Genomic DNA, 6,000 nt, shown 5'->3' on the forward strand with positions numbered 1-6,000 from the left:
GTGCATAAGGAAGCACATCATTCCATGAGTCACTGCAGATTTCTATGCATGAGTGACTGTTTCTCTGCTCAAATATTAATAAATAACATTCAGAGCCTCCAGTCATTCTAAAAAGGTTTAATCAAGGCTATCAAATAACTGGATTGTCAAAAAACATTCCTTGCTGAATTTATTCATGAGGTTTTAGGGGCTGAAGTAAATTCAGCATCCCAGCAGTTTCTCCTGGGTCATTTAAAGTTCCCAGAAAGATCAAAGGAAGACCTCTAATTAAGAAATTTGAAAATCTGAAGCCCAAATGGAATCACTTGTGTGAAAGGTGGAAATGATACATTCAGAGTCCTGTGCACATATCCCCTCTTGTGGGATGCTTTTCAGTTCAACAAGTGCCTCTGCAGTCACTGGTGGATCTGTCGAGTTTTGCACAGCATTGGGTGTTGACTGCAGCATTCATCCATCAGTGAGCTGGGGATTGAAGATACTTGGCAATGAGGAGAGACCATGTAAAATGGGAAAGACAGCCTGAAAATACTTTCTGAAGGTGCTGGGAGAAGGCAAGGGAGAAGGCAATTTCAGAGCTCCCTTGCTGAGGATAAGGTACAGTTACATGTTTTCACATGGACCTGCTGAGTCTGGCACTTTGCGCAAGACCCTCACCTGGCCTGCCCCTGTGTCCCACTGCCCCCACTGTCACCTTGGCCTCACCCTACCTCTGCCCTGTGCTGGCGCCCAGGGGAACATTTGTGTCACAGCCTCCCCCACTTGCAGGTCTGTCCTTTCAACTCGGTCTCTCAGAAGCCGCCATGCCCCCACCACCACAGTGAGGCACAAATGAAGGCAAATGGGGTGAGTGGGCCATTCTGTGGATGGATATAAAGACCTTCCAGGAATGCTATGGAGTTACCAGAGCCTTTCTAAAAGGCTATTTTTTTCACCACAAAGTTGGTGAGTGAGTCTGAATTTGACCTTGAGAAGATTTTGAAGAGAATTGAGGCAATGGTCCTTGTTAGGGGGTGATGAAATTTCTTCATTTCACAGTTGGACAGTAACAAGCATAAGAAGTCTCAGGGAATATCTATGCCCTGCATCTCTTAAAGAGCAGTGGAAGCACTGGAAAGGTGTTCTGAAAGAAAGCTAGAGAAATTACACATTCTTCCCTCTGATTAACCCAATCTGCAATTACATCAGACTTCCTTGGATTCAGCTTCAACAGTTGCTCTTCAGCCTGGTGGTGAGCACATCCAAACGGGTGGCTATCTAGCAGATAGCCTTGTTTGCATCTGAGGTGAAGTGCATGTAAAGTTTGGAGTGATTTAATTGCTATTTTATCCTTGCTATGTAGCAATGCCTGCCAGAGGAATACAACAAATGCAATGTGACACAACCCATCTAAGAACAGAGCCGGAGCTGAGGTGCTAAAATAAAAGCAGTTATTGAAAGCTATTCAAATATTATCCTCAGAGATTTTGTTTCCCTATCTCTGTTGTGCAGCTACATCTCTAGTGGAGCAGTTGCAGCTCATAAATAGGAAGTGAGAGTACTACAGAAATCCTTGGGAAAAAAGAATGCAGAGATAAATGCAGGCAAACATGGAAAACAATTATCCAGCTTGGAAATGGGTTGCTACACAGTTCTTATTGCCTTTCCTTTGGGGAATTTTGCTGACACAGACTTTCCACTTTCATCCTGTGATAGAAGATGGCACCTCCCATAGTCCCATATACATTAGTAACCCTCAAAAGCTTTTGTTCATTGTGAACTGAAAGACAGCATCCTTGCTGCCTACTCGATCACTGACAGGCAAGGCTGCGAGGTTTTCCCTAGTGGAGACTTGTTGGCAAAGCCTCTTGGCCAGCCCTGGGTAATCCTGAAGTGCCCGCCCTGTGTCTGGCTCTTACAGGGCAGGCTGTAGAGATGTCCTGGCTGGGCAGATGCTGGAGCTGCTGGTGGCTGTGACATGTCTCTCGGCCCTGGTTTCTGTCCTGAGCTTGTGGGAGCTGGCTATTATCTTGTTTCTGGTCCTTGGAGATATGGCCCTGCTCCAGCCCCTTGGCCCTAACAAGTGGACAAGGACCTTGAGATGAGCTGAGATTGATTGCACAGTTTAAGGTCAGCATTTCAATCCCCTCTCAGCCCACATATCACAGGGTTGTAGTCTCTGGTCCCTTGTTGGTCAGACTTGTTGGCCTGTACACCTAATCATTTTTCTATGTTTTTGGCACTTGCCTTTCTTGTTGCAGTTTTTCATGCCTTTCTGATTTCAGAGCTGTTTCCTACAAACGGAAGAAAAAGTAAAATTGCAGTTCTTACTATGCCAGAAATTCAAATTGCTACATATGTCAGTATTATTTTGCTTTGAAATAGGATCTCATTCAGCAAAAGTGAGCAAAATTAAACTGTGAGAGGAGGAGAAGCAGGAGGGAAGAGAAGGAGGTCCCAAGAATATTCTAGATGGTTTAGTGCAGTGTGGCTGTATATGGCTGTATGACTAATGAAAGCTGGCATACTGGTGTAACCTGTAGGCATTAATAGAATATCTGGGCATATGCATAATATCATTTAGCACACAAAGTTCATTTGATGGAAGATATGAAATCTTACATTAAGGCTCATATTTGGTATAAGAATTAAGGGAATTTTGCCTGTATAAAGTATGTTGCAGTTTTCAAGGGAAATACAATAGAGATGTAAAACAATTGGAGTTGGTTATTTTTTACTCTACAGAAAGTAGCCATAATAATTTTGAAAATTGTAGATGGTATATTTTTATAACTTTCCTCTAGATACAACATAAAAATGGATTTTGTCAGGCCTAGTAATATAGTTTGAATATTCAGAGTGGTTGAACATTGGACTATGATTTATGTAATATTAAAAAAATAACTTTCTACATGAGCAGAAAGTCATCTATTTGGTTGAGCTACTCAGTATATTGCAGTGTCCAGGTGTAAACCACAGTACAGTGATTTACTTGTACAGTGTGTATATGCAATTATTAAGAATATTTAACATATTTTGTCTCTATTCCCCCAACAAAATTCTTTTTTTTTAGTTTGACTGTTTCTCTAATGTTAATTAACAGCAATGCTGGTAAGAAAAAGTGAGATGAGTACAGTCGTGGATAAAATGTGAAGGAAATATCAATCATGGGATTCTTTATTTAAAATTAATTTAAAGTACAGTGACAAATATACTCTATAGCTAGAAAATTGGCATGTAATATATCCATGAAATCACTGAATTGGATTTCTTTCCTTTTGCAGTATTTGTCCTGTAAACTTTTAGTATTTCAATAAATTGTAGCTACTTATGAGGACAGTCTGCCACTGGTGCTAATTGAATGCTCCTGGATTGTTAGGTCTGATCTGTGATGAGGTTTCCATGGTGATATCCACAGATGATACTATGGCCACTACAACAATTTCTTTGTGCTGATGTAACTCTCAAGTGCCTATCTAGCTGAGGATGACATCCCAGCTCATAGGAAAATCAGTAGGAGTTTGCTGTTGACTTCAGTGAATTTGGTGTTGTCTCTATTGTGACTGGGTCTGGAAACTGCTCTGGAATCATACAGCTCTCAAGTGAAGGCAGTCTGTAGTCAAGATAATACTTCTGGTTTAAATTGTTCACTGTGTTGCTGGAAACCAAGTGGAATTTATTGGCATTCAAACCCACTCCCAGACTGACCATGCCTCCACACTAAGTTATGCAAGCCATTTCCCTCACATCTCAAGCCCTCTGGGATAATTTGATTCCATTGCATGGAAGCCCTTCGAATTGAGTGGGATGATATGGCATAGGGATCATGAAAATATAAAAGATGGTTCTCTTTCAAAGAACTTGCATCTGGATATGGATGGGCTTCTGAGAATGATTGGGAAAGAAGAAGGAAAGGAGAATTGGCAGTGATCAAAGCAAATCAGTTGCCTGGCTACATTGAGATTGATATGTAACCAGCTGAATAATTGACACTGGTTTTAAAGAGGCTTTTGAAGGAAGACAAAAGGATTTTCTCTTCTGTGTGAAGCAGGTGGAAGAAAGCGTGGCAGTGCTTTTTGGGAATTGAGTGGGCAGAGGGTATCACTGTGGGTGAGGATGCAGCAATGGCAAGCTTGAGAGGGCTTGCAGTGCCCATGTTAAGGGTCAGTTGGAGGCAAAAGTATGGCATGAACAACAAGGAAAAGCTAGTGGATGAATATAAAAAAGGGGATGAAAAGGACCAAGATATGATGATCTCATTTTAACAGTACTCTGAATTGCCCTAAAAATAGCAAATGCCAGGACAAGACATAAGGAAGCTGATGAGATGGGTGAAGGAAGCTACATAAGATGGGTGAAGTTCCTGTTACAACATGAGATGGGTTCCTAGATAAGACTTTTAACATACAAGTGTGGTTAAGAAAGTCTATCATTTTCAAGAGATTTTGTGAAAAGAAATAACAAGTTTTAGAAGTAATCAGGGTTAGAGAATCTTTGGAGTATAAAACAGTTTTCAAGCTTTTCTACCTCCTTATTCCAGTGAGACAGTCTTGGATCAGGTAACAATAGAAAATAAGCATTTTTGTAGTATTTCAACTGTTTTTTTTAAGTTAAGAACAGGACAAGGGACAAGATTGATCACTGAAGGTCCAAAGATCTCTTAAGGACAGATGTGAACTGTGATTTTTTACTATCTCTTCTCTTGGACTGATAAGTAGCCATTTCTCCTAGAAATAAAAATGTCCCAAATAATATTCCCTTCCTTGATCCTTGTGTTAAAGTTGAACTACGAGCATGTGGAAAGGTTCAAGAAAGAAATTTAAGGAAGGTGAGAAAAGACGTATTAAAGGTACATATTTTTTAAAACCACTTTGAATTTACTACAGAAACCTTTTTTTAAATGAAGAAAGCAAAATAATCTTAGTTGTGTCCGTTTTATGTTCAGTTCTGTAAATCCTGAAAATACTGAGTAAATCCAGTACACTTGTGAAGACAGTTTTCCTCCTGGACTGCAGAGAAAGTGTTCTCATGGACCAAGGATGACCTCTTGTGGTTGGTTCTCTAGTAGAGATTCAGGCTTGGCCCACGTCTAAAAGAGTATGGATATTTATTAAATGAGGGAGAATCACAACATGTACTAATTATTCCTATAGCAATCCTTTATTTAAGTGGGGAGCATGAACATTTTGCCTCTTTGCTGGAACTTCACTCATGTTGAGCTTGATGTTCCAAGCTGAAATGGTGCCTTTTTTTTTTTAATAATTCATAAAAATGAAACAAAAAAAGCAAATAAACTTTGTGTAATTAAAGCCTTCCAAGTAAATGTTCCTATCAGTCTAAATGGGTATAACACAGAAGTTGTGGCACTGTGCTGGTATACAGGAAAGTACCATACTTTCACTGTTTAGGCTGACTGAGGTAGAGACTAAATATTCTGCATCAGCTGGAGAAAAATGTATTTCTAAAATGTCTTGCTTATAAGTAATCTAATTTGCTTTCACACTGGCTGGTGTTTTCAATACTTTGTACTGACAATGTTCTTTCAAAGTTACCACTACCTCTAGTCATGTAAAAACTTGTACTATTTAAGTTTGCATTGTTTATGTTTACCTGTGGTCTGGAAGTTCAAAATCTATTGACTGACCTGCTTGTGCGTTTGAGAGAGGAAACAATTTGGTTTTTGTAGAACATAACAATCTTTGCTAGACTTCCTTTGTGCCTCTGCTAGGTAGTGCAGAATGCTGTGAAGTGTGATATGCAAGAAGCCCTCAGTCCCTGTGGACAGACCTAACATTTGTAACATTGTTCTCTTTGGGTATGCATTGCCAACGTTTCTGTAAAATCTGTATCTTGAAGATTGGGAAGTCAACTCAAAAAAAAGTCTAATATCAGTATATCAGTGAAGGAGCACATCTAAACTTCTCAATAACCTTGGGAAGAAAGGCTTGATTAGAAACAGAGAGACTTCATTACCATAAGATGTCACTGTAACTTAGAGTCTTGGAAAACTCAGAGACTGCAGTG

The sequence above is a fragment of the Anomalospiza imberbis genome, chromosome 4 (genome assembly GCF_031753505.1).
Source record: "Anomalospiza imberbis isolate Cuckoo-Finch-1a 21T00152 chromosome 4, ASM3175350v1, whole genome shotgun sequence".
NCBI lineage: Eukaryota > Metazoa > Chordata > Aves > Passeriformes > Viduidae > Anomalospiza > Anomalospiza imberbis.